The sequence below is a fragment of the Amia ocellicauda genome, unplaced genomic scaffold (genome assembly GCF_036373705.1).
Source record: "Amia ocellicauda isolate fAmiCal2 unplaced genomic scaffold, fAmiCal2.hap1 HAP1_SCAFFOLD_34, whole genome shotgun sequence".
Lineage (NCBI taxonomy): Eukaryota > Metazoa > Chordata > Actinopteri > Amiiformes > Amiidae > Amia > Amia ocellicauda.
In genome coordinates this window covers 560,954-584,126 of record NW_027102909.1, presented here as the reverse complement: position 1 = coordinate 584,126, position 23,173 = coordinate 560,954, and the positions used below count along the sequence as shown (strand labels likewise).

At 46.0% G+C, this 23,173-nt stretch overlaps 18 non-coding genes and 44 pseudogenes across 18 annotated transcripts; all 62 read right to left on the bottom strand.

Annotated features, from left to right (window-relative positions):
• Positions 1-5: 5 nt before the first annotated feature.
• Positions 6-124, bottom strand: LOC136732370 (uncharacterized; annotated as a pseudogene).
• A 224-nt stretch (positions 125-348) lies between these two features.
• Positions 349-467, bottom strand: LOC136732587 (uncharacterized; annotated as a pseudogene).
• A 219-nt stretch (positions 468-686) lies between these two features.
• On the bottom strand, positions 687-805 carry LOC136732457 (uncharacterized; annotated as a pseudogene).
• Positions 806-1,029: 224 nt separating this feature from the next.
• LOC136732586 (uncharacterized) lies at positions 1,030-1,148 on the bottom strand (annotated as a pseudogene).
• A 219-nt stretch (positions 1,149-1,367) lies between these two features.
• Positions 1,368-1,486, bottom strand: LOC136732468 (uncharacterized; annotated as a pseudogene).
• Positions 1,487-1,711: 225 nt separating this feature from the next.
• LOC136732649 (uncharacterized) lies at positions 1,712-1,830 on the bottom strand (annotated as a pseudogene).
• Positions 1,831-2,046: 216 nt separating this feature from the next.
• On the bottom strand, positions 2,047-2,164 carry LOC136732200 (5S ribosomal RNA). Its single transcript, XR_010809841.1, has one exon. It is a non-coding gene; the product is annotated as a 5S ribosomal RNA (ribosomal RNA).
• A 220-nt stretch (positions 2,165-2,384) lies between these two features.
• Positions 2,385-2,503, bottom strand: LOC136732082 (5S ribosomal RNA). The gene has a single exon (XR_010809768.1). It is a non-coding gene; the product is annotated as a 5S ribosomal RNA (ribosomal RNA).
• A 221-nt stretch (positions 2,504-2,724) lies between these two features.
• On the bottom strand, positions 2,725-2,843 carry LOC136732126 (uncharacterized; annotated as a pseudogene).
• Positions 2,844-3,058: 215 nt separating this feature from the next.
• On the bottom strand, positions 3,059-3,177 carry LOC136732356 (uncharacterized; annotated as a pseudogene).
• Positions 3,178-3,401: 224 nt separating this feature from the next.
• On the bottom strand, positions 3,402-3,520 carry LOC136732562 (uncharacterized; annotated as a pseudogene).
• A 217-nt stretch (positions 3,521-3,737) lies between these two features.
• On the bottom strand, positions 3,738-3,856 carry LOC136732134 (5S ribosomal RNA). The gene has a single exon (XR_010809773.1). It is a non-coding gene; the product is annotated as a 5S ribosomal RNA (ribosomal RNA).
• A 554-nt stretch (positions 3,857-4,410) lies between these two features.
• Positions 4,411-4,529, bottom strand: LOC136732254 (5S ribosomal RNA). Its single transcript, XR_010809899.1, has one exon. It is a non-coding gene; the product is annotated as a 5S ribosomal RNA (ribosomal RNA).
• Positions 4,530-4,753: 224 nt separating this feature from the next.
• Positions 4,754-4,872, bottom strand: LOC136732561 (uncharacterized; annotated as a pseudogene).
• A 218-nt stretch (positions 4,873-5,090) lies between these two features.
• On the bottom strand, positions 5,091-5,209 carry LOC136732123 (5S ribosomal RNA). The gene has a single exon (XR_010809772.1). It is a non-coding gene; the product is annotated as a 5S ribosomal RNA (ribosomal RNA).
• A 553-nt stretch (positions 5,210-5,762) lies between these two features.
• On the bottom strand, positions 5,763-5,880 carry LOC136732199 (5S ribosomal RNA). Its single transcript, XR_010809839.1, has one exon. It is a non-coding gene; the product is annotated as a 5S ribosomal RNA (ribosomal RNA).
• A 220-nt stretch (positions 5,881-6,100) lies between these two features.
• LOC136732415 (uncharacterized) lies at positions 6,101-6,219 on the bottom strand (annotated as a pseudogene).
• A 215-nt stretch (positions 6,220-6,434) lies between these two features.
• LOC136732355 (uncharacterized) lies at positions 6,435-6,553 on the bottom strand (annotated as a pseudogene).
• A 214-nt stretch (positions 6,554-6,767) lies between these two features.
• LOC136732664 (uncharacterized) lies at positions 6,768-6,886 on the bottom strand (annotated as a pseudogene).
• Positions 6,887-7,105: 219 nt separating this feature from the next.
• On the bottom strand, positions 7,106-7,224 carry LOC136732332 (uncharacterized; annotated as a pseudogene).
• Positions 7,225-7,448: 224 nt separating this feature from the next.
• LOC136732560 (uncharacterized) lies at positions 7,449-7,567 on the bottom strand (annotated as a pseudogene).
• A 217-nt stretch (positions 7,568-7,784) lies between these two features.
• Positions 7,785-7,903, bottom strand: LOC136732111 (5S ribosomal RNA). The gene has a single exon (XR_010809771.1). It is a non-coding gene; the product is annotated as a 5S ribosomal RNA (ribosomal RNA).
• Positions 7,904-8,457: 554 nt separating this feature from the next.
• Positions 8,458-8,575, bottom strand: LOC136732198 (5S ribosomal RNA). Its single transcript, XR_010809838.1, has one exon. It is a non-coding gene; the product is annotated as a 5S ribosomal RNA (ribosomal RNA).
• Positions 8,576-8,796: 221 nt separating this feature from the next.
• LOC136732125 (uncharacterized) lies at positions 8,797-8,915 on the bottom strand (annotated as a pseudogene).
• Positions 8,916-9,130: 215 nt separating this feature from the next.
• Positions 9,131-9,249, bottom strand: LOC136732422 (uncharacterized; annotated as a pseudogene).
• A 214-nt stretch (positions 9,250-9,463) lies between these two features.
• Positions 9,464-9,582, bottom strand: LOC136732528 (uncharacterized; annotated as a pseudogene).
• Positions 9,583-9,795: 213 nt separating this feature from the next.
• LOC136732273 (5S ribosomal RNA) lies at positions 9,796-9,914 on the bottom strand. Its single transcript, XR_010809917.1, has one exon. It is a non-coding gene; the product is annotated as a 5S ribosomal RNA (ribosomal RNA).
• A 215-nt stretch (positions 9,915-10,129) lies between these two features.
• Positions 10,130-10,248, bottom strand: LOC136732086 (uncharacterized; annotated as a pseudogene).
• Positions 10,249-10,458: 210 nt separating this feature from the next.
• On the bottom strand, positions 10,459-10,576 carry LOC136732187 (5S ribosomal RNA). The gene has a single exon (XR_010809825.1). It is a non-coding gene; the product is annotated as a 5S ribosomal RNA (ribosomal RNA).
• Positions 10,577-10,796: 220 nt separating this feature from the next.
• Positions 10,797-10,915, bottom strand: LOC136732481 (uncharacterized; annotated as a pseudogene).
• A 221-nt stretch (positions 10,916-11,136) lies between these two features.
• On the bottom strand, positions 11,137-11,255 carry LOC136732115 (uncharacterized; annotated as a pseudogene).
• Positions 11,256-11,480: 225 nt separating this feature from the next.
• LOC136732335 (uncharacterized) lies at positions 11,481-11,599 on the bottom strand (annotated as a pseudogene).
• A 210-nt stretch (positions 11,600-11,809) lies between these two features.
• LOC136732225 (5S ribosomal RNA) lies at positions 11,810-11,928 on the bottom strand. Its single transcript, XR_010809871.1, has one exon. It is a non-coding gene; the product is annotated as a 5S ribosomal RNA (ribosomal RNA).
• A 221-nt stretch (positions 11,929-12,149) lies between these two features.
• Positions 12,150-12,267, bottom strand: LOC136732554 (uncharacterized; annotated as a pseudogene).
• Positions 12,268-12,473: 206 nt separating this feature from the next.
• On the bottom strand, positions 12,474-12,592 carry LOC136732612 (uncharacterized; annotated as a pseudogene).
• Positions 12,593-12,812: 220 nt separating this feature from the next.
• On the bottom strand, positions 12,813-12,931 carry LOC136732297 (uncharacterized; annotated as a pseudogene).
• Positions 12,932-13,155: 224 nt separating this feature from the next.
• On the bottom strand, positions 13,156-13,274 carry LOC136732578 (uncharacterized; annotated as a pseudogene).
• Positions 13,275-13,491: 217 nt separating this feature from the next.
• Positions 13,492-13,610, bottom strand: LOC136732256 (5S ribosomal RNA). Its single transcript, XR_010809901.1, has one exon. It is a non-coding gene; the product is annotated as a 5S ribosomal RNA (ribosomal RNA).
• A 220-nt stretch (positions 13,611-13,830) lies between these two features.
• Positions 13,831-13,949, bottom strand: LOC136732239 (5S ribosomal RNA). Its single transcript, XR_010809886.1, has one exon. It is a non-coding gene; the product is annotated as a 5S ribosomal RNA (ribosomal RNA).
• A 225-nt stretch (positions 13,950-14,174) lies between these two features.
• Positions 14,175-14,293, bottom strand: LOC136732305 (uncharacterized; annotated as a pseudogene).
• A 224-nt stretch (positions 14,294-14,517) lies between these two features.
• Positions 14,518-14,636, bottom strand: LOC136732099 (5S ribosomal RNA). The gene has a single exon (XR_010809770.1). It is a non-coding gene; the product is annotated as a 5S ribosomal RNA (ribosomal RNA).
• Positions 14,637-14,860: 224 nt separating this feature from the next.
• On the bottom strand, positions 14,861-14,979 carry LOC136732326 (uncharacterized; annotated as a pseudogene).
• A 558-nt stretch (positions 14,980-15,537) lies between these two features.
• Positions 15,538-15,656, bottom strand: LOC136732227 (5S ribosomal RNA). The gene has a single exon (XR_010809873.1). It is a non-coding gene; the product is annotated as a 5S ribosomal RNA (ribosomal RNA).
• Positions 15,657-15,877: 221 nt separating this feature from the next.
• LOC136732124 (uncharacterized) lies at positions 15,878-15,996 on the bottom strand (annotated as a pseudogene).
• A 215-nt stretch (positions 15,997-16,211) lies between these two features.
• On the bottom strand, positions 16,212-16,330 carry LOC136732386 (uncharacterized; annotated as a pseudogene).
• A 215-nt stretch (positions 16,331-16,545) lies between these two features.
• LOC136732531 (uncharacterized) lies at positions 16,546-16,664 on the bottom strand (annotated as a pseudogene).
• A 219-nt stretch (positions 16,665-16,883) lies between these two features.
• LOC136732462 (uncharacterized) lies at positions 16,884-17,002 on the bottom strand (annotated as a pseudogene).
• Positions 17,003-17,226: 224 nt separating this feature from the next.
• Positions 17,227-17,345, bottom strand: LOC136732088 (5S ribosomal RNA). Its single transcript, XR_010809769.1, has one exon. It is a non-coding gene; the product is annotated as a 5S ribosomal RNA (ribosomal RNA).
• A 223-nt stretch (positions 17,346-17,568) lies between these two features.
• LOC136732323 (uncharacterized) lies at positions 17,569-17,687 on the bottom strand (annotated as a pseudogene).
• A 224-nt stretch (positions 17,688-17,911) lies between these two features.
• LOC136732559 (uncharacterized) lies at positions 17,912-18,030 on the bottom strand (annotated as a pseudogene).
• Positions 18,031-18,240: 210 nt separating this feature from the next.
• Positions 18,241-18,359, bottom strand: LOC136732266 (5S ribosomal RNA). Its single transcript, XR_010809911.1, has one exon. It is a non-coding gene; the product is annotated as a 5S ribosomal RNA (ribosomal RNA).
• A 209-nt stretch (positions 18,360-18,568) lies between these two features.
• LOC136732303 (uncharacterized) lies at positions 18,569-18,687 on the bottom strand (annotated as a pseudogene).
• A 224-nt stretch (positions 18,688-18,911) lies between these two features.
• Positions 18,912-19,030, bottom strand: LOC136732558 (uncharacterized; annotated as a pseudogene).
• A 210-nt stretch (positions 19,031-19,240) lies between these two features.
• LOC136732193 (5S ribosomal RNA) lies at positions 19,241-19,359 on the bottom strand. Its single transcript, XR_010809832.1, has one exon. It is a non-coding gene; the product is annotated as a 5S ribosomal RNA (ribosomal RNA).
• A 215-nt stretch (positions 19,360-19,574) lies between these two features.
• Positions 19,575-19,693, bottom strand: LOC136732402 (uncharacterized; annotated as a pseudogene).
• A 219-nt stretch (positions 19,694-19,912) lies between these two features.
• Positions 19,913-20,031, bottom strand: LOC136732118 (uncharacterized; annotated as a pseudogene).
• Positions 20,032-20,242: 211 nt separating this feature from the next.
• On the bottom strand, positions 20,243-20,361 carry LOC136732369 (uncharacterized; annotated as a pseudogene).
• A 215-nt stretch (positions 20,362-20,576) lies between these two features.
• LOC136732093 (uncharacterized) lies at positions 20,577-20,695 on the bottom strand (annotated as a pseudogene).
• Positions 20,696-20,910: 215 nt separating this feature from the next.
• LOC136732401 (uncharacterized) lies at positions 20,911-21,029 on the bottom strand (annotated as a pseudogene).
• A 219-nt stretch (positions 21,030-21,248) lies between these two features.
• On the bottom strand, positions 21,249-21,367 carry LOC136732352 (uncharacterized; annotated as a pseudogene).
• Positions 21,368-21,576: 209 nt separating this feature from the next.
• LOC136732437 (uncharacterized) lies at positions 21,577-21,695 on the bottom strand (annotated as a pseudogene).
• Positions 21,696-21,910: 215 nt separating this feature from the next.
• On the bottom strand, positions 21,911-22,029 carry LOC136732092 (uncharacterized; annotated as a pseudogene).
• Positions 22,030-23,173: the final 1,144 nt, after the last annotated feature.

The window sequence follows — 23,173 nt, the reverse complement described above, 5'->3', positions numbered from 1 at the left end:
TAAAAAGCTTGCAGGACCTGGTATTTCCAGGAAGTCTCCCATCAAAGTACTGACCAGGCCCTGCCCCGTTTAGCTTCCGAGATCTGATGAGATCGGGCGCGTTCAGGACGGAGTGGCCACAAGCCGAAAGGCCTGGCTGCATGATGTCTCTTAAAGGTTGGCGGGTATTGACGGAACTTCCAGCAAAAAAAAAAATTAAAAAAAGAAAAAAGAAAAATAAATGGAAAAATATCAGTGCAGCAAAGGGTGTTGACAGTAGCTGGATACGTGTACAATACTTCAATTATATCTCCTCCAGACAGAGAGAGAGTATTAAGAGCTACGATAAAGTTACCCAGGAGACGTAAAAGCTTGCAGCACTAGGTATTTCCAGGAGGTCTCACATTCATGTACTGACCAGGTCCTGCCCCGTTTAGCTTCCGAGATCTGACAAGATCGGGCGCGTTCAGGACGGTGTGGCCGCAAGCCGAGATGTCTGGCTGCATGATGTCTCTTAAAGGCTGGCGGGTATTGACGGAATTTCCAGCAAAAAAAAAAAAAAAAAAAAAGAAAAATGGAGGGAAAAATATCAGTGCAGGAAAGGGTGTTGAAAGTAGCCGGGTACGTGTACAATTCTTCAATTATATCTCCTGGAGACAGAAAGAGAGTATTAAGAGCTACGATGAAGTTACCCAGGAGACGTAAAAAGCTTGCAGGACCTGGTATTTCCAGGAGGTCTCCCATCAAAGTACTGACCAGGCCCTGCCCCGTTTAGCTTCCGAGATATGATGAGATCGGGCGCGTTCAGGACGGAGTGGCCACAAGCCGAAAGGCCTGGCTGCATGATGTCTCTTAAAGGTTGGCGGGTATTGACGGAACTTCCAGCAAAAAAAAAAATTAAAAAAAGAAAAAAGAAAAATAAATGGAAAAATATCAGTGCAGCAAAGGGTGTTGACAGTAGCTGGATACGTGTACAATACTTCAATTATATCTCCTCCAGACAGAGAGAGAGTATTAAGAGCTACGATAAAGTTACCCAGGAGACGTAAAAGCTTGCAGCACTAGGTATTTCCAGGAGGTCTCACATTCATGTACTGACCAGGTCCTGCCCCGTTTAGCTTCCGAGATCTGACAAGATCGGGCGCGTTCAGGACGGTGTGGCCGCAAGCCGAGATGTCTGGCTGCATGATGTCTCTTAAAGGCTGGCGGGTATTGACGGAATTTCCAGCAAAAAAAAAAAAAAAAAAAAAGAAAAATGGAGGGAAAAATATCAGTGCAGGAAAGGGTGTTGAAAGTAGCCGGGTACGTGTACAATTCTTCAATTATATCTCTTGGAGACAGAAAGAGAGTATTAAGAGCTACGATGAAGTTACCCAGGAGACGTAAAAAGCTTGCAGGACCTGGTATTTCCAGGAGGTCTCCCATCAAAGTACTGACCAGGCCCTGCCCCGTTTAGCTTCCGAGATATGATGAGATCGGGCGCGTTCAGGAAGGAGTGGCCACAAGCCGAAAGGCCTGGCTGCATGATGTCTCTTAAAGGTTGGCGGGTATTGACGGAACTTCCAGCAAAAAAAAAAATTAAAAAAAGAAAAAAGAAAAATAAATGGAAAAATATCAGTGCAGCAAAGGGTGTTGACAGTAGCTGGATACGTGTACAATACTTCAATTATATCTCCTCCAGACAGATAGAGAGTATTAAGAGCTACGATGAAGTTACCCAGGAGACGTAAAAAGCTTGCAGCACCTGGTATTTCTAGGAGGTCTCCCATCCAAGTACTGACCAGGCCCTGCCCCGTTTAGCTTCCGAGATCTGACAATATCATGCGCGTTCAGGACGGTGTGGCCGAAAGCCGAGAGACCCGGCTGCATGATGTCTCTTTAAGGCTGGCGGGTATTGACGGAACTTCAAGCAAAAAAAAAAAGAAAAAAGAAAAATGGAGGGAAAAATATCAGTGCAGCAAAGGGTTTTGAAAGTAGCCGGGTACGTGTACAATTCTTCAATAATATCTCCTACAGACTGAAAGAGAGTATTAAGAGCTATGATGAAGTTACCCAGGAGACGTAAAAAGCTTGCAGCACCTGGTATTTCCAGGAGGTCACCCATCCAAGTACTGACCAGGCCCTGCCCCGTTAGCTTCCGAGATCTGACGAGATCGGGCGCGTTCAGGACGGTGTGGCCGCAAGCCAAGAGGCCTGGCTGCATGATGTCTCTTAAAGGCTGGCGGGTATTGATGGAACTTCCAGCAAAAAAAAAAAAAAAAAAAAATGGAAAATGGAGGGAAAAATATCAGTGCAGCAAAGGCTGTTGAAAGTAGCCGGGTACGTGTACAATACTTCAATTATATCTCCTCCAGACAGATAGAGAGTATTAAGAGCTACGATGAAGTTTCCCAGGAGACGTAAAAAGCTTGCAGCACCAGGTATTTCCAGGAGGTCTCCCATCCAAGTACTGACCAGGCCCTGCCCCGCTTAGCTTCCGAGATCTGATGAGATCGGGCGTGTTCAGGACGGTGTGGCCGCAAGCCAAGAGGCCTGGCTGCATGATGTCTCTTAAAGGCTGGCGGGTATTGACGGAACTTCCAGCAAAAAATAAAAAATAAATAAATAGAAAAATGGAGGGAAAAATATCAGTGCAGGACAGGGTGTTGAAAGTAGCCGGGTACATGTACAATTCTTCAATTATATCTCCTCCAGACTGAATGAGAGTATTAAGAGCTACGCTGAAGTTACCCAGGAGATGTAAAAAGCTTTCAGCACCTGGTATTTCCAGGAGGTCAACCATCCAATTACTGACCAGGCCCTGCCCAGTTTTTCTTCCGAGATCTGACGAGATCTTGCGTCTTCAGGACGGTGTGGCCTCAAGCCAAGAGGCCTGGCTGCATGATGTCTCTTAAAGGCTGGAGGGTATTGATGGAACTTCCAGCAAGAAACAAAAGAAAAAAGAAAAATGGAGGGAAAAATATCAGTGCAGCAAAGCGTGTTGAAGGTAGCCGGGTACGTGTACAATTCTTCAATTATATCTCCTCCAGACAGATAGAGAGTATTAAGAGCTACGATAAAGTTACCCAGGAGACGTAAAAGCTTGCAGCACCAGGTATTTCCAGGAGGTCTCACATTCAAGTACTGACCAGGTCCTGCCCCGTTTAGCTTCCGAGATCTGACGAGATCGGGCGCGTTCAGGACGGTGTGGCCACAAGCCGAGAGGCCTGGCTGCATGATGTCTCTTAAAGGTTGGCGGGTATTGACGGAACTTCCTGCAAAAAAAAAAATTAAAAAAAGAAAAAAGAAAAATAAATGGAAAAATATCAGTGCAGCAAAGGGTGTTGACAGTAGCTGGATACGTGTACAATACTTCAATTATATCTCCTCCAGACAGAGAGAGAGTATTAAGAGCTACGATAAAGTTACCCAGGAGACGTAAAAGCTTGCAGCACTAGGTATTTCCAGGAGGTCTCACTTTCATGTACTGACCAGGTCCTGCCCCGTTTAGCTTCCGAGATCTGACGAGATCGGGCGCGTTCAGGATGGTGTGGCCGCAAGCTGAGATGCCTGGCTGCATGATGTCTCTTAAAGGCTGGCGGGTATTGATGGAACTGCCAGCAAAAAAAAAAAAAAAAAAAGAAAAATGGATGGAAAAATATCAGTGCAGCAAATAGTGTTGACAGTAGCTGGGTACGTGTACAATACTTCAATTATATCTCCTCCAGACAGATAGAGAGTATTAAGAGCTACGATGAAGTTACCCAGGAGACGTAAAAAGCTTGCAGCACCTGGTATTTCTAGGAGGTCTCCCATCCAAGTACTGACCAGGCCCTGCCCCGTTTAGCTTCCGAGATCTGACGAGATCGGGCGCATTCAGGACGGTGTGGCCACAAGCCGAAAGGCCTGGCTGCATGGTGTCTCTTAAAGGTTGGCGGGTATTGACGGAACTTCCAGCAAAAAAAAAAAAAAAAAAAAATAGAAAAATGGAGGGAAAAATATCAGTGCAGGAAAGGGTGTTGAAAGTAGCCGGGTACGTGTACAATTCTTCAATTATATCTCCTGCAGACTGAAAGAGAGTATTAAGAGCTACGATAAAGTTACCCAGGAGACGTAAAAGCTTGCAGCACCTGGTATTTCCAGGAGGTCTCACATTCAAGTACTGACCAGGTCCTGCCCGTTTAGCTTCCGAGATCTGACAATATCATGCGCGTTCAGGACGGTGTGGCCGAAAGCCAAGAGGCCCGGCTGCATGATGTCTCTTTAAGGCTGGCGGGTATTGACGGAACTTCAAGCAAAAAAAAAAAGAAAAAAGAAAAATGGAGGGAAAAATATCAGTGCAGCAAAGGGTTTTGAAAGTAGCCGGGTACGTGTACAATTCTTCAATAATATCTCCTACAGACTGAAAGAGAGTATTAAGAGCTATGATGAAGTTACCCAGGAGACGTAAAAAGCTTGCAGCACCTGGTATTTCCAGGAGGTCACCCATCCAAGTACTGACCAGGCCCTGCCCCGTTTAGCTTCCGAGATCTGATGAGATCGGGCGCGTTCAGGACGGAGTGGCCACAAGCCGAAAGGCCTGGCTGCATGATGTCTCTTAAAGGTTGGCGGGTATTGACGGAACTTCCAGCAAAAAAAAAAATTAAAAAAAGAAAAAAGAAAAATAAATGGAAAAATATCAGTGCAGCAAAGGGTGTTGACAGTAGCTGGATACGTGTACAATACTTCAATTATATCTCCTCCAGACAGAGAGAGAGTATTAAGAGCTACGATAAAGTTACCCAGGAGACGTAAAAGCTTGCAGCACTAGGTATTTCCAGGAGGTCTCACTTTCATGTACTGACCAGGTCCTGCCCCGTTTAGCTTCCGAGATCTGACGAGATCGGGCGCGTTCAGGATGGTGTGGCCGCAAGCTGAGATGCCTGGCTGCATGATGTCTCTTAAAGGCTGGCGGGTATTGACGGAACTGCCAGCAAAAAAAAAAAAAAAAAAAAGAAAAATGGATGGAAAAATATCAGTGCAGCAAATAGTGTTGACAGTAGCTGGGTACGTGTACAATACTTCAATTATATCTCCTCCAGACAGATAGAGAGTATTAAGAGCTACGATGAAGTTACCCAGGAGACGTAAAAAGCTTGCAGCACCTGGTATTTCTAGGAGGTCTCCCATCCAAGTACTGACCAGGCCCTGCCCCGTTTAGCTTCCGAGATCTGACGAGATCGGGCGCATTCAGGACGGTGTGGCCACAAGCCGAAAGGCCTGGCTGCATGATGTCTCTTAAAGGTTGGCGGGTATTGACGGAACTTCCAGCAAAAAAAAAAAAAAAAAAAATAGAAAAATGGAGGGAAAAATATCAGTGCAGGAAAGGGTGTTGAAAGTAGCCGGGTACGTGTACAATTCTTCAATTATATCTCCTGCAGACTGAAAGAGAGTATTAAGAGCTACGATAAAGTTACCCAGGAGACGTAAAAGCTTGCAGCACCTGGTATTTCCAGGAGGTCTCACATTCAAGTACTGACCAGGTCCTGCCCGTTTAGCTTCCGAGATCTGACAATATCATGCGCGTTCAGGACGGTGTGGCCGAAAGCCAAGAGGCCCGGCTGCATGATGTCTCTTTAAGGCTGGCGGGTATTGACGGAACTTCAAGCAAAAAAAAAAAGAAAAAAGAAAAATGGAGGGAAAAATATCAGTGCAGCAAAGGGTTTTGAAAGTAGCCGGGTACGTGTACAATTCTTCAATAATATCTCCTACAGACTGAAAGAGAGTATTAAGAGCTATGATGAAGTTACCCAGGAGACGTAAAAAGCTTGCAGCACCTGGTATTTCCAGGAGGTCACCCATCCAAGTACTGACCAGGCCCTGCCCCGTTAGCTTCCGAGATCTGACGAGATCGGGCGCGTTCAGGACGGTGTGGCCGCAAGCCAAGAGGCCTGGCTGCATGATGTCTCTTAAAGGCTGGCGGGTATTGATGGAACTTCCAGCAAAAAAAAAAAAAAAAAAAAATGGAAAATGGAGGGAAAAATATCAGTGCAGCAAAGGCTGTTGAAAGTAGCCGGGTACGTGTACAATACTTCAATTATATCTCCTCCAGACAGATAGAGAGTATTAAGAGCTACGATGAAGTTTCCCAGGAGACGTAAAAAGCTTGCAGCACCAGGTATTTCCAGGAGGTCTCCCATCCAAGTACTGACCAGGCCCTGCCCCGCTTAGCTTCCGAGATCTGACGAGATCTTGCGTCTTCAGGACGGTGTGGCCTCAAGCCAAGAGGCCTGGCTGCATGATGTCTCTTAAAGACTGGAGGGTATTGATGGAACTTCCAGCAAGAAACAATAGAAAAAAGAAAAATGGAGGGAAAAATATCAGTGCAGCAAAGCGTGTTGAAGGTAGCCGGGTACGTGTACAATTCTTCAATTATATCTCCTCCAGACAGATAGAGAGTATTAAGAGCTACGATAAAGTTACCCAGGAGACGTAAAAGCTTGCAGCACCAGGTATTTCCAGGAGGTCTCACATTCAAGTACTGACCAGGTCCTGCCCCGTTTAGCTTCCGAGATCTGACGAGATCGGGCGCGTTCAGGACGGTGTGGCCACAAGCCGAGAGGCCTGGCTGCATGATGTCTCTTAAAGGTTGGCGGGTATTGACGGAACTTCCTGCAAAAAAAATAAAAAAAAGAAAAATGGATGGAAAAATATCAGTGCAGCAAAGGGTGTTGACAGTAGCTGGGTACGTGTACAATACTTCAATTATATCTCCTCCAGACAGATAGAGAGCATTAAGAGCTACGATAAAGTTACCCAGGAGACGTAAAAGCTTGCAGCACGAGGTATTTCCAGGAGGTCTCACATTCATGTACTGACCAGGTCCTGCCCCGTTTAGCCTCCGAGATCTGACAAGATCGGGCGCGTTCAGGACGGTGTGGCCGCAAGCCGAGATGTCTGGCTGCATGATGTCTCTTAAAGGCTGGCGGGTATTGACGGAATTTCCAGCAAAAAAAAAAAAAAAAAAAAAGAAAAATGGAGGGAAAAATATCAGTGCAGGTAAGGGTGTTGAAAGTAGTCGGGTACGTGTACATTTCTTCAATTATATCTCCTGGAGACAGAAAGAGAGTATTAAGAGCTACGATGAAGTTACCCAGGAGACGTAAAAAGCTTGCAGGACCTGGTATTTCCAGGAGGTCTCCCATCAAAGTACTGACCAGGCCCTGCCCCGTTTAGCTTCCGAGATCTGACGAGATCGGGCGCGTTCAGGACGGAGTGGCCACAAGCCGAAAGGCCTGGCTGCATGATGTCTCTTAAAGGTTGGCGGGTATTGACGGAACTTCCAGCAAAAAAAAAAATTAAAAAAAGAAAAAAGAAAAATAAATGGAAAAATATCAGTGCAGCAAAGGGTGTTGACAGTAGCTGGATACGTGTACAATACTTCAATTATATCTCCTCCAGACAGAGAGAGAGTATTAAGAGCTACGATAAAGTTACCCAGGAGACGTAAAAGCTTGCAGCACTAGGTATTTCCAGGAGGTCTCACTTTCATGTACTGACCAGGTCCTGCCCCGTTTAGCTTCCGAGATCTGACGAGATCGGGCGCGTTCAGGATGGTGTGGCCGCAAGCTGAGATGCCTGGCTGCATGATGTCTCTTAAAGGCTGGCGGGTATTGACGGAACTGCCAGCAAAAAAAAAAAAAAAAAAAGAAAAATGGATGGAAAAATATCAGTGCAGCAAATAGTGTTGACAGTAGCTGGGTACGTGTACAATACTTCAATTATATCTCCTCCAGACAGATAGAGAGTATTAAGAGCTACGATGAAGTTACCCAGGAGACGTAAAAAGCTTGCAGCACCTGGTATTTCTAGGAGGTCTCCCATCCAAGTACTGACCAGGCCCTGCCCCGTTTAGCTTCCGAGATCTGACGAGATCGGGCGCATTCAGGACGGTGTGGCCACAAGCCGAAAGGCCTGGCTGCATGATGTCTCTTAAAGGTTGGCGGGTATTGACGGAACTTCCAGCAAAAAAAAAAAAAAAAAAAAATAGAAAAATGGAGGGAAAAATATCAGTGCAGGAAAGGGTGTTGAAAGTAGCCGGGTACGTGTACAATTCTTCAATTATATCTCCTGCAGACTGAAAGAGAGTATTAAGAGCTACGATAAAGTTACCCAGGAGACGTAAAAGCTTGCAGCACCTGGTATTTCCAGGAGGTCTCACATTCAAGTACTGGCCAGGTCCTGCCCGTTTAGCTTCCGAGATCTGACAATATCATGCGCGTTCAGGACGGTGTGGCCGAAAGCCAAGAGGCCCGGCTGCATGATGTCTCTTTAAGGCTGGCGGGTATTGACGGAACTTCAAGCAAAAAAAAAAAGAAAAAAGAAAAATGGAGGGAAAAATATCAGTGCAGCAAAGGGTTTTGAAAGTAGCCGGGTACGTGTACAATTCTTCAATAATATCTCCTACAGACTGAAAGAGAGTATTAAGAGCTATGATGAAGTTACCCAGGAGACGTAAAAAGCTTGCAGCACCTGGTATTTCCAGGAGGTCACCCATCCAAGTACTGACCAGGCCCTGCCCCGTTAGCTTCCGAGATCTGACGAGATCGGGCGCGTTCAGGACGGTGTGGCCGCAAGCCAAGAGGCCTGGCTGCATGATGTCTCTTAAAGGCTGGCGGGTATTGATGGAACTTACAGCAAAAAATAAAAAATAAATAAATAGAAAAATGGAGGGAAAAATATCAGTGCAGGACAGGGTGTTGAAAGTAGCCGGGTACATGTACAATTCTTCAATTATATCTCCTCCAGACTGAATGAGAGTATTAAGAGCTACGCTGAAGTTACCCAGGAGATGTAAAAAGCTTTCAGCACCTGGTATTTCCAGGAGGTCAACCATCCAATTACTGACCAGGCCCTGCCCAGTTTTTCTTCCGAGATCTGACGAGATCTTGCGTCTTCAGGACGGTGTGGCCTCAAGCCAAGAGGCCTGGCTGCATGATGTCTCTTAAAGGCTGGAGGGTATTGATGGAACTTCCAGCAAGAAACAAAAGAAAAAAGAAAAATGGAGGGAAAAATATCAGTGCAGCAAAGCGTGTTGAAGGTAGCCGGGTACGTGTACAATTCTTCAATTATATCTCCTCCAGACAGATAGAGAGTATTAAGAGCTACGATAAAGTTACCCAGGAGACGTAAAAGCTTGCAGCACCAGGTATTTCCAGGAGGTCTCACATTCAAGTACTGACCAGGTCCTGCCCCGTTTAGCTTCCGAGAACTGACGAGATCGGGCGCGTTCAGGACGGTGTGGCCACAAGCCGAGAGGCCTGGCTGCATGATGTCTCTTAAAGGTTGGCGGGTATTGACGGAACTTCCTGCAAAAAAAAAAAAAAAAAGAAAAATGGATGGAAAAATATCAGTGCAGCAAATGGTGTTGACAGTAGCTGGGTACGTGTACAATACTTCAATTATATCTCCTCCAGACAGATAGAGAGTATTAAGAGCTACGATAAAGTTACCCAGGAGACGTAAAAGCTTGCAGCACCAGGTATTTCCAGGAGGTCTCACATTCATGTACTGACCAGGTCCTGCCCCGTTTAGCTTCCGAGATCTGACTTGATCGGGCGCGTTCAGGATGGTGTGGCCGCAAGCCAAGATGCCTGGCTGCATGATGTCTCTTAAAGGCTGGCGGGTATTGACGGAATTTCCAGAAAAAAAAAAATAAATTGAAAAATGGCGGGAAAAATATCAGTGCAGGAAAGGGTGTTGACAGTAGCTGGGTACGTGTACAATTCTTCAATTATATCTCCTCCAGACAGAAAGAGAGAACTAAGAGCTACGATAAAGTTACCCAGGAGACGTAAAATCTTGCAGCACCAGGTATTTCCAGGAGGTCTCCCATCCAAGTACTGACCAGGCCCTGCCCCGTTTAGCTTCCGAGATCTAACGAGATCAGGCGCATTCAGGACGGTGTGGCCACAAGCCGAAAGGCCTGGCTGCATGATGTCTCTTAAAGGTTGGCGGGTATTGACGGAACTTCCAGCAAAAAAAAAAAAAAAAAAGAAAAATGGATGGAAAAATATCAGTGCAGCAAATGGTGTTGACAGTAGCTGGGTACGTGTACAATACTTCAATTATATCTCCTACAGACAGAGAGAGAGTATTAAGAGCTACGATAAAGTTACCCAGGAGACGTAAAAGCTTGCAGAACTAGGTATTTCCAGGAGGTCTCACTTTCATGTACTGACCAGGTCCTGCCCCGTTTAGCTTCCGAGATCTGACGAGATCGGGCGCGTTCAAGATGGTGTGGCCGCAAGCCGAGATGCCTGGCTGCATGATGTCTCTTAAAGGCTGGCGGGTATTGACGGAACTGCCAGCAAAAAAAAAAAAGAAAAATAGAGGAAAATATACCAGTGCAGCAAAGGGTGTTGAAAGTAGCCGGGTACGTGTACAATTCTTCAATTATATCTCCTGGAGACAGAAAGAGAGTATTAAGAGCTACGATGAAGTTACCCAGGAGACGTAAAAAGCTTGCAGCACCTGGTATTTCCAGGAGGTCACCCATCCAAGTACTGACCAGGCCCTGCCCCGTTAGCTTCCGAGATCTGATGAGATCGGGCGCGTTCAGGACGGTGTGGCCGCAAGCCAAGAGGCCTGGCTGCATGATGTCTCTTAAAGGCTGGCGGGTATTGACGAACTTCCAGCAAAAAAAAAAAAAAAAAAAAAATGGAAAATGGAGGGAAAAATATCAGTGCAGCAAAGGCTGTTGAAAGTAGCCGGGTACGTGTACAATACTTCAATTATATCTCCTCCAGACAGATAGAGAGTATTAAGAGCTACGATGAAGTTTCCCAGGAGACGTAAAAAGCTTGCAGTACCAGGTATTTCCAGGAGGTCTCCCATCCAAGTACTGACGAGTCCCTGCCCCGTTTAGCTTCCGAGATCTGACGAGATCGGGCGTGTTCAGGACGGTGTGGCCACAAGCCAAGAGGCCGGGCTGCATGATGTCTCTTAAAGGCTGGCGGGTATTGACAGAACTTCCAGCAAAAAATAAAAAATAAATAAATAGAAAAATGGAGGGAAAAATATCAGTGCAGGACAGGGTGTTGAAAGTAGCCGGGTACATGTACAATTCTTCAATTATATCTCCTCCAGACTGAATGAGAGTATTAAGAGCTACGCTGAAGTTACCCAGGAGATGTAAAAAGCTTTCAGCACCTGGTATTTCCAGGAGGTCACCGATCCAATTACTGACCAGGCCCTGCCCAGTTTTTCTTCCGAGATCTGACGAGATCTTGCGTCTTCAGGACGGTGTGGCCGCAAGCCGAGATGCCTGGCTGCATGATGTCTCTTAAAGGTTGGCGGGTATTGACGGAACTTCCAGCAAAAAAAAAATATAAAAAAAGAAAAAAGAAAAATGGATGGAAAAATATCAGTGCAGCAAAGGGTGTTGACAGTAGCTGGATACGTGTACAATACTTCAATTATATCTCCTCCAGACAGAGAGAGAGTATTAAGAGCTACGATGAAGTTACCCAGGAGACGTAAAAAGCTTGCAGCACCTGGTATTTCTAGGAGGTCTCCCATCCAAGTACTGACCAGGCCCTGCCCCGTTTAGCTTCCGAGATCTGACGAGATAGGGCGCATTCAGGACGGTGTGGCCACAAGCCGAAAGGCCTGGCTGCATGATGTCTCTTAAAGGTTGGTGGGTATTGACGGAACTGCCAGCAAAAAAAAAAAAGAAAAATAGAGGGATATATACCAGTGCAGCAAAGGGTGTTGAAAGTAGCCGGGTACGTGTACAATTCTTCAATTATATCTCCTGGAGACAGAAAGAGAGTATTAAGAGCTACGATGAAGTTACCCAGGAGACGTAAAAAGCTTGCAGCACCTAGTATTTCTAGGAGGTCTCCCATCCAAGTACTGACCAGGCCCTGCCCCGTTTAGCTTCCGAGATCTGACGAGATCGGGCGCATTCAGGACGGTGTGGCCACAAGCAGAAAGGCCTGGCTGCATGATGTCTCTTAAAGGTTGGCGGGTATTGACGGAACTTCCAGCAAAAAGAAAAAAAAAAAAAAATAGAAAAATGGAGGGAAAAATATCAGTGCAGGAAAGGGTGTTGAAAGTAGCCGGGTACGTGTACAATTCTTCAATTATATCTCCTGCAGACTGAAAACGAGTATTAAGAGCTATGATGAAGTTACCCAGGAGACGTAAAAAGCTTGCAGCACCTGGTATTTCTAGGAGGTCTCCCATCCAAGTACTGACCAGGCCCTGCCCCGTTAGCTTCCGAGATTTGACAAGATCGGGCGCGTTCAGGACGGTGTGACTACAAGCCAAGAGGCCTGGCTGCATGATGTCTCTTAAAGGCTGGCGGATATTGACGGAACTTTCAGCAAAAAAAAAAAAAAATGGATGGAAAAATATCAGTGCAGCAAAGGGTGTTGACAGTAGCTGGGTACGTGTACAATACTTCAATTATATCTCCTCCAGACAGATAGAGAGCATTAAGAGCTACGATAAAGTTACCCAGGAGACGTAAAAGCTTGCAGCACGAGGTATTTCCAGGAGGTCTCACATTCATGTACTGACCAGGTCCTGCCCCGTTTAGCTTCCGAGATCTGACAAGATCGGGCGCGTTCAGGACGGTGTGGCCGCAAGCTGAGATGTCTGGCTGCATGATGTCTCTTAAAGGCTGGCGGGTATTGACGGAATTTCCAGCAAAAAAAATAAAAAAAAATAAAGAAAAATGGAGGGAAAAATATCAGTGCAGGAAAGGGTGTTGAAAGTAGCCGGGTACGTGTACAATTCTTCAATTATATCTCCTGGAGACAGAAAGAGAGTATTAAGAGCTACGATGAAGTTACCCAGGAGACGTAAAAAGCTTGCAGGACCTGGTATTTCCAGGAGGTCTCCCATCAAAGTACTGACCAGGCCCTGCCCCGTTTAGCTTCCGAGATCTGATGAGATCGGGCGCGTTCAGGACGGAGTGGCCACAAGCCGAAAGGCCTGGCTGCATGATGTCTCTTAAAGGTTGGCGGGTATTGACGGAACTTCCAGCCAAAAAAAAAATTAAAAAAAGAAAAAAGAAAAATAAATGGAAAAATATCAGTGCAGCAAAGGGTGTTGACAGTAGCTGGATACGTGTACATTACTTCAATTATATCTCCTCCAGACAGAGAGAGAGTATTAAGAGCTACGATAAAGTTACCCAGGAGACGTAAAAGCTTGCAGCACGAGGTATTTCCAGGAGGTCTCACTTTCATGTACTGACCAGGTCCTGCCCCGTTTAGCTTCCGAGATCTGACGAGATCGGGCGCGTTCAGGATGGTGTGGCCGCAAGCTGAGATGCCTGGCTGCATGATGTCTCTTAAAGGCTGGCGGGTATTGACGGAACTGCCAGGAAAAAAAAAAAAAAAAAAAGAAAAATGGATGGAAAAATATCAGTGCAGCAAATAGTGTTGACAGTAGCTGGGTACGTGTACAATACTTCAATTATATCTCCTCCAGACAGATAGAGAGTATTAAGAGCTACGATGAAGTTACCCAGGAGACGTAAAAAGCTTGCAGCACCTGGTATTTCTAGGAGGTCTCCCATCCAAGTACTGACCAGGCCCTGCCCCGTTTAGCTTCCGAGATCTGACAAGATCGGGCGCATTCAGGACGGTGTGGCCACAAGCCGAAAGGCCTGGCTGCATGATGTCTCTTAAAGGTTGGCGGGTATTGACGGAATTTCCAGCAAAAAAAAAAAAAAAAAAAATAGAAAACTGGAGGGAAAAATATCAGTGCAGGAAAGGGTGTTGAAAGTAGCCGGGTACGTGTACAATTCTTCAATTATATCTCCTGGAGACAGAAAGAGAGTATTAAGAGCTACGATGAAGTTACCCAGGAGACGTAAAAATCTTGCAGCACCTGGTATTTCTAGGAGGTCTCCCATCCAAGTACTGACCAGGCCCTGCCCCGTTTAGCTTCCGAGATCTGACGAGATCGGGCGCATTCAGGACGGTGTGGCCACAAGCCAAAAGGCCCGGCTGCATGATGTCTCTTAAAGGTTGGCGGGTATTGACAGAACTTCCAGAAAAAAAAAAAAAAAAAAAAAAAAAAAAAGAAAAATGGATGGAAAAATATCAGTGCAGCAAAGGGTGTTGACAGTAGCTGGGTACGTGTACAATTCTTCAATTATATCTCCTCCAGACAGAAAGAAAGAACTAAGAGCTACGATAAAGTTACCCAGGAGACGTAAAATCTTGCAGCACCAGGTATTTCCAGGAGGTCTCCCATCCAAGTACTGACCAGGTCCTGCCCCGTTTAGCTTCCGAGATCTTACGAGATCGGGCGCATTCAGGACGGTGTGGCCACAAGCCGAAAGGCCTGGCTGCATGATGTCTCTTAAAGGTTGGCGGGTATTGACGGAACTTCCAGCAAAAAAAAAAAAGAAAAAAAGAAAAAAGAAAAATGGATGGAAAAATATCAGTGCAGCAAAGGGTGTTGACAGTAGCTGGATACGTGTACAATACTTCAATTATATCTCCTCCAGACAGAGAGAGAGTATTGAGAGCTACGATAAAGTTACCCAGGAGACGTAAAAGCTTGCAGCACCTGGTATTTCTAGGAGGTCTCCCATCCAAGTACTGACCAGGCCCTGCCCCGTTTAGCTTCCGAGATCTGACGAGATCGGGCGCATTCAGGACGGTGTGGCCACAAGCCGAAAGGCCTGGCTGCATGATGTCTCTTAAAGGTTGGCGGGTATTGACAGAACTTCCAGCAAAAAAAAAAAAAAAAAAAAAAAAAAAGAAAAATGGATGGAAAAATATCAGTGCAGCAAAGGGTGTTGACAGTAGCTGGGTACGTGTACAATTCTTCAATTATATCTCCTCCAGACAGAAAGAAAGAACTAAGAGCTACGATAAAGTTACCCAGGAGACGTAAAATCTTGCAGCACCAGGTATTTCCAGGAGGTCTCCCATCCTAGTACTGACCAGGTCCTGCCCCGTTTAGCTTCCGAGATCTTACGAGATCGGGCGCAATCAGGACGGTGTGGCCACAAGCCGAAAGGCCTGGCTGCATGATGTCTCTTAAAGGTTGGCGGGTATTGACGGAACTTCCAGCAAAAAAAAAAAAGAAAAAAAGAAAAAAGAAAAATGGATGGAAAAATATCAGTGCAGCAAAGGGTGTTGACAGTAGCTGGATACGTGTACAATACTTCAATTATATCTCCTCCAGACAGAGAGAGAGTATTGAGAGCTACGATAAAGTTACCCAGGAGACGTAAAAGCTTGCAGCACTAGGTATTTCCAGGAGGTCTCACATTCAAGTACTGACCAGGTCCTGCCCGTTTAGCTTCCGAGATCTGACAATATCATGCGCGTTCAGGACGGTGTGGCCGAAAGCCAAGAGGCCCGGCTGCATGATGTCTCTTTAAGGCTGGCGGGTATTGACGGAACTTCAAGCAAAAAAAAAAAGAAAAAAGAAAAATGGAGGGAAAAATATCAGTGCAGCAAAGGGTTTTGAAAGTAGCCGGGTACGTGTACAATTCTTCAATAATATCTCCTACAGACTGAAAGAGAGTATTAAGAGCTATGATGAAGTTACCCAGGAGACGTAAAAAGCTTGCAGCACCTGGTATTTCCAGGAGGTCACCCATCCAAGTACTGACCAGGCCCTGCCCCGCTTAGCTTCTGAGATCTGATGAGATTGGGCGTGTTCAGGACGGTGTGGCCGCAAGCCAAGAGGCCTGGCTGCATGATGTCTCTTAAAGGCTGGCGGGTATTGACGGAACTTCCAGCAAAAAATAAAAAATAAATAAATAGAAAAATGGAGGGAAAAATATCAGTGCAGGACAGGGTGTTGAAAGTAGCCGGGTACATGTACAATTCTTCAATTAAATCTCCTCCAGACTGAATGAGAGTATTAAGAGCTACGCTGAAGTTACCCAGGAGATGTAAAAAGCTTTCAGCACCTGGTATTTCCAGGAGGTCAACCATCCAATTACTGACCAGGCCCTGCCCAGTTTTTCTTCCGAGATCTGACGAGATCTTGCGTCTTCAGGACGGTGTGGCCTCAAGCCAAGAGGCCTGGCTGCATGATGTCTCTTAAAGGCTGGCGTGTATTGATGGAACTTCCAGCAAGAAACAAAAGAAAAAAGAAAAATGGAGGGAAAAATATCAGTGCAGCAAAGCGTGTTGAAGGTAGCCGGGTACGTGTACAATTCTTCAATTATATCTCCTCCAGACAGATAGAGAGTATTAAGAGCTACGATAAAGTTACCCAGGATACGTAAAAGCTTGCAGCACCAGGTATTTCCAGGAGGTCTCACATTCAAGTACTGACCAGGTCCTGCCCCGTTTAGCTTCCGAGATCTGACGAAATCGGGCGCGTTCAGGACGGTGTGGCCGCAAGCCGAGATGTCTGGCTGCATGATGTCTCTTAAAGGCTGGCGTGTATTGACGGAATTTCCAGCAAAAAAAAAAAAAAAAAAGAAAAATGGATGGAAAAATATCAGTGCAGGAAAGGGTGTTGAAAGTAGCCGGGTACGTGTACAATTCTTCAAATATATCTCCTCCAGACAGATAGAGAGTATTAAGAGCTACGATAAAGTTACCCAGGAGACGTAAAAGCTTGCAGCACCAGGTATTTCCAGGAGGTCTCACATTCATGTACTGACCAGGTCCTGCCCCGTTTAGCTTCCAAGATCTGACGAGATCGGGCGAGTTCAGGATGGTGTGGCCGCAAGCCGAGATGCCTGGCTGCATGATGTCTCTTAAAGGCTGGCGGGTATTGACGGAATTTCCAGCAAAAAAAAAAAAAAAAAAAATAGAAAACTGGAGGGAAAAATATCAGTGCAGGAAAGGGTGTTGAAAGTAGCCGGGTACGTGTACAATTCTTCAATTATATCTCCTGGAGACAGAAAGAGAGTATTAAGAGCTACGATGAAGTTACCCAGGATACGTAAAATCTTGCAGCACCAGGTATTTCCAGGAGGTCTCCCATCCAAGTACTGACCAGGTCCTGCCCCGTTTAGCTTCCGAGATATTACGAGATCGGGCGCATTCAGGACGGTGTGGCCACAAGCCGAAAGGCCTGGCTGCATGATGTCTCTTAAAGGTTGGCGGGTATTGACGGAACTTCCAGCAAAAAAAAAAAAGAAAAAAAGAAAAAAGAAAAATGGATGGAAAAATATCAGTGCAGCAAAGGGTGTTGACAGTAGCTGGATACGTGTACAATACTTCAATTATATCTCCTCCAGACAGAGAGAGAGTATTGAGAGCTACGATAAAGTTACCCAGGAGACGTAAAAGCTTGCAGCACCTGGTATTTCTAGGAGGTCTCCCATCCAAGTACTGACCAGGCCCTGCCCCGTTTAGCTTCCGAGATCTGACGAGATCGGGCGCATTCAGGACGGTGTGGCCACAAGCCGAAAGGCCTGGCTGCATGATGTCTCTTAAAGGTTGGCGGGTATTGACAGAACTTCCAGCAAAAAAAAAAAAAAAAAAAAAAAAAAGAAAAATGGATGGAAAAATATCAGTGCAGCAAAGGGTGTTGACAGTAGCTGGGTACGTGTACAATTCTTCAATTATATCTCCTCCAGACAGAAAGAAAGAACTAAGAGCTACGATAAAGTTACCCAGGAGACGTAAAATCTTGCAGCACCAGGTATTTCCAGGAGGTCTCCCACCCAAGTACTGACCAGGTCCTGCCCCGTTTAGCTTCCGAGATCTTACGAGATCGGGCGCATTCAGGACGGTGTGGCCACAAGCCGAAAGGCCTGGCTGCATGATGTCTCTTAAAGGTTGGCGGGTATTGACGGAACTTCCAGCAAAAAAAAAAAAGAAAAAAAGAAAAAAGAAAAATGGATGGAAAAATATCAGTGCAGCAAAGGGTGTTGACAGTAGCTGGATACGTGTACAATACTTCAATTATATCTCCTCCAGACAGAGAGAGAGTATTGAGAGCTACGATAAAGTTACCCAGGAGACGTAAAAGCTTGCAGCACTAGGTATTTCCAGGAGGTCTCACTTTCATGTACTGACCAGGTCCTGCCCCGTTTAGCTTCCGAGATCTGACGAGATCGGGCGCGTTCAGGATGGTGTGGCCGCAAGCCGAGATGCCTGGCTGCATGATGTCTCTTAAAGGCTGGCGGGTATTGCCGGAACTGCCACCAAAAAAAAAAAAGAAAAATAGAGGGAAATATACCAGTGCAGCAAAGGGTGTTGAAAGTAGCCGGGTACGTGTACAATTCTTCAATTATATCTCCTGGAGACAGAAAGAGAGTATTAAGAGCTACGATGAAGTTACCCAGGAGACGTAAAAAGCTTGCAGCACCTGGTATTTCTAGGAGGTCTCCCATCCAAGTACTGACCAGGCCCTGCCCCGTTTAGCTTCCGAGATCTGACGAGATCGGGCGCATTCAGGACGGTGTGGCCGCAAGCCAAGAGGCCTGGCTGCATGATGTCTCTTAAAGGTTGGCGGGTATTGACGGAACTTCCAGCAAAAAAAAAAAGAAAAATAGAGGGAAATATACCAGTGCAGCAAAGGGTGTTGAAAGTAGCCGGGTACGTGTACAATTCTTCAATTATATCTCCTGGAGACAGAAAGAGAGTATTAAGAGCTACGATGAAGTTACCCAGGAGACGTAAAAAGCTTGCAGCACCTGGTATTTCTAGGAGGTCTCCCATCCAAGTACTGACAAGGCCCTGCCCCGTTTAGCTTCCGAGATCTGACGAGATCGGGCGCATTCAGGACGGTGTGGCCACAAGCCGAAAGGCCTGGCTGCATGATGTCTCTTAAAGGTTGGCGGGTATTGACGGAACTTCCAGCAAAAAAAAAAAAGAAAAAAAGAAAAAAGAAAAATGGATGGAAAAATATCAGTGCAGCAAAGGGTGTTGACAGTAGCTGGATACGTGTACAATACTTCAATTATATCTCCTCCAGACAGAGAGAGAGTATTGAGAGCTACGATAAAGTTACCCAGGAGACGTAAAAGCTTGCAGCACTAGGTATTTCCAGGAGGTCTCACTTTCATGTACTGACCAGGTCCTGCCCCGTTTAGCTTCCGAGATCTGACGAGATCGGGCGCGTTCAGGATGGTGTGGCCGCAAGCCGAGATGCCTGGCTGCATGATGTCTCTTAAAGGCTGGCGGGTATTGACGGAACTGCCACCAAAAAAAAAAAAGAAAAATAGAGGGAAATATACCAGTGCAGCAAAGGGTGTTGAAAGTAGCCGGGTACGTGTACAATTCTTCAATTATATCTCCTGGAGACAGAAAGAGAGTATTAAGAGCTACGATGAAGTTACCCAGGAGACGTAAAAAGCTTGCAGCACCTGGTATTTCTAGGAGGTCTCCCATCCAAGTACTGACCAGGCCCTGCCCCATTTAGCTTCCGAGATCTGACGAGATCGGGCGCATTCAGGACGGTGTGGCCGCAAGCCAAGAGGCCTGGCTGCATGATGTCTCTTAAAGGTTGGCGGGTATTGACGGAACTTCCAGCAAAAAAAAAAAAAAAAAAGAAAAATGGATGGAAAAATATCAGTGCAGCAAATGGTGTTGACAGTAGCTGGGTACGTGTACAATACTTCAATTATATCTCCTCCAGACAGATAGAGAGTATTAAGAGCTACGATAAAGTTACCCAGGAGACGTAAAAGCTTGCAGCACCAGGTATTTCCAGGAGGTCTCACATTCATGTACTGACCAGGTCCTGCCCCGTTTAGCTTCCGAGATCTGACGAGATCGGGCGCGTTCAGGATGGTGTGGCCGCAAGCCGAGATGCCTGGCTGCATGATGTCTCTTAAAGGCTGGCGGGTATTGACGGAATTTCCAGCAAAAAAAAAAAAAAATATATAGAAAAATGGAGGGAAAAATATCAGTGCAGGAAAGGGTGTTGAAAGTAGCCGGGTACGTGTACAATTCTTCAATTATGTCTTCTCCAGACAGAAAGAGAGTATTAAGAGCTACGATGAAGTTCCCCAGGAGACGTAAAAAGCTGGCAGCACCTGGTATTTCCAGGAGATCTCCCATCGAAGTACCGACCAGGCCCTGCCCCGTTTAGTTTCCGAGATCTGACGAGATCGGGCGCGTTCAGGACTTTGTGTCCGCAAGCCGAGAGGCCTGGCTGCATGATGTCTCTTAAAGGTTGGCGGGTATTGACGGAACTTCCAGCAAAAAAAAAAAAAAGAAAAATGGATGGAAAAATATCAGTGCAGCAAAGGGTGTTGAAAGTAGCCGGGTACATGTACAATTCTTCAATTATATCTCCTGCAGACTGAAAGAGAGTATTAAGAGCTACGATGAAGTTACCCAGGAGACGAAAAAGCTAGCAGCACCTGGTATTTCCAGGAGGTCTCCCATCAAAGTACTGACCAGGCCCTGCCCCGTTTAGCTTCCGAGATCTGACGAGATCGGGCGCGTTCAGGCCGGTGTGGCCTCAAGCCAAGAGGCCTGGCTGCATGATGTCTCTTAAAGGCTGGAGGTTATTGACGGAACTTCCAGCAAAATAAAAAAGAAAAAAGAAAAATGGAGGGAAAAATATCAGTGCAGCAAAGGGTGTTGAAAGTAGCCGGGTATGTGTACAATTCTTCAATTATATCTCCTCCAGACAGAAAGAGAGTATTTAGAGCTACGATAAAGTTACCCAGGAGACGAAATAACTTGCAGCACCTGATATCTCCAGGAGGTCACCCATCCAAGTACTGACGAACCCTTGCCCCGTTTAGCTTCCGAGATCTGATGAGATTGGGCGCGTTCAGGACGGTGTGGCCGCAAGCCAAGAGGCCTGGCTGCATGATGTCTCTTAAAGGCTGACGGGTATTGACGGAACTTCCAGCAAAAAAAAAATGGATAAAGAAAAATGGATGGAAAAATATCAGTGCAGCAAATGGTGTTGACAGTAGCTGGGTACGTGTACAATACTTCAATTATATCTCCTCCAGACAGATAGAGAGTATTAAGAGCTACGATAAAGTTACCCAGGAGACGTAAAAGCTTGCAGCACCAGGTATTTCCAGGAGGTCTCACATTCATGTACTGACCAGGTCCTGCCCCGTTTAGCTTCCGAGATCTGACGAGATCGGGCGCGTTCAGGATGGTGTGGCCGCAAGCCGAGATGCCTGGCTGCATGATGTCTCTTAAAGGCTGGCGGGTATTGACGGAATTTCCAGCAAAAAAAAAAATAAATATATAGAAAAATGGAGGGAAAAATATCAGTGCAGGAAAGGGTGTTGAAAGTAGCCGGGTACGTGTACAATTCTTCAATTATGTCTTTTCCAGACAGAAAGAGAGTATTAAGAGCTACGATGAAGTTCCCCAGGAGACGTAAAAAGCTGGCAGCACCTGGTATTTCCAGGAGATCTCCCATCGAAGTACTGACCAGGCCCTGCCCCGTTTAGTTTCCGAGATCTGACGAGATCGGGCGCGTTCAGGATGGTGTGGCCGCAAGCCGAGATGCCTGGCTGCATGATGTCTCTTAAAGGTTGGCGGGTATTGACGGAACTTCCAGCAAAAAAAAAAAGAAAAATAGAGGGAAATATACCAGTGCAGCAAAGGGTGTTGAAAGTAGCCGGGTACGTGTACAATTCTTCAATTATATCTCCTGGAGACAGAAAGAGAGTATTAAGAGCTACGATGAAGTTACCCAGGAGACGTAAAAAGCTTGCAGCACCTAGTATTTCTAGGAGGTCTCCCATCCAAGTACTGACAAGGCCCTGCCCCGTTTAGCTTCCGAGATCTGACGAGATCGGGCGCGTTCAGGCCGGTGTGGCCTCAAGCCAAGAGGCCTGGCTGCATGATGTCTCTTAAAGGCTGGAGGTTATTGACGGAACTTCCAGCAAAAGAAAAAAGAAAAAAGAAAAATGGAGGGAAAAATATCAGTGCAGCAAAGGGTGTTGAAAGTAGCCGGGTATGTGTACAATTCTTCAATTATATCTCCTCCAGACAGAAAGAGAGTATTTAGAGCTACGATAAAGTTACCCAGGAGACGAAATAACTTGCAGCACCTGATATCTCCAGGAGGTCACCCATCCAAGTACTGACGAACCCTTGCCCCGTTTAGCTTCCGAGATCTGATGAGATTGGGCGCGTTCAGGACGGTGTGGCCGCAAGCCAAGAGGCCTGGCTGCATGATGTCTCTTAAAGGCTGACGGGTATTGACGGAACTTCCAGCAAAAAAAAAATGGATAAAGAAAAATGGAGGGAAAAATATCAGTGCAGCAATGGGTGTTGAAAGTAGCCGGGTACGTGTACAATACTTCAATTATATCTCCTCCAGACAGAAAGAGAGTATTAAGAGCTACGATGAACTCACCTAAAGGATTATTAGGAACACCATACTAATACTGTGTTTGACCCTCTTTCGCCTTCAGAACTGCTTTAATTCTACATGGCATTGATTCAACAAGGTGCTGAAAGCATTCTTTAGAAATGTTGGCCCATATTGATAGGATAGCATCTTGCAGTTGATGGAGATTTGTGGGATGCACATCCAGGGCACGAAGCTCCCGTTCCACCACATCCCAAAGATGCTCTATTGGGTTGAGATCTGGTGACTGTGGGGGCCAGTTTAGTACAGTGAACTCATTGTCATGTTCAAGAAACCAATTTGAAATGATTCGACCTTTGTGACATGGTGCATTATCCTGCTGGAAGTAGCCATCAGAGGATGGGTACATGGTGGTCAAAAAGGGATGGACATGGTCAGAAACAATGCTCAGGTAGGCCGTAGCATTTAAACGATGCCCAATTGGCACTAAGGGGCCTAAAGTGTGCCAAGAAGACATCCCCCACACCATTACACCACCACCACCAGCCTGCACAGTGGTAACAAGACATGATGGATCCATGTTCTCATTCTGTTTACGCCAAATTCTGACTCTACCATCTGAATGTCTCACCTCTTTTTCCTATTTGTAGTGGAGATGAGTGGTACCCGGTGGGGTCTTCTGCTGTTGTAGCCCATCCGCCTCAAGGTTGTACGTGTTGTGGCTTCACAAATGCTTTGCTGCATACCTCGGTTGTAGCGAGTGGTTATTTCAGTCAAAGTTGCTCTTCTATCAGCTTGAATCAGTCGGCCCATTCTCCTTGACCTCTAGCATCAACAAGGCATTTTCGCCCACAGGACTGCCGCATACTGGATGTTTTTCCCTTTTCACACCATTCTTTGTAAACCCTAGAAATGGTTGTGCGTGAAAATCCCAGTAACTGAGCAGATTGTGAAATACTCAGACCGGCCCGTCTGGCACCAACAACCA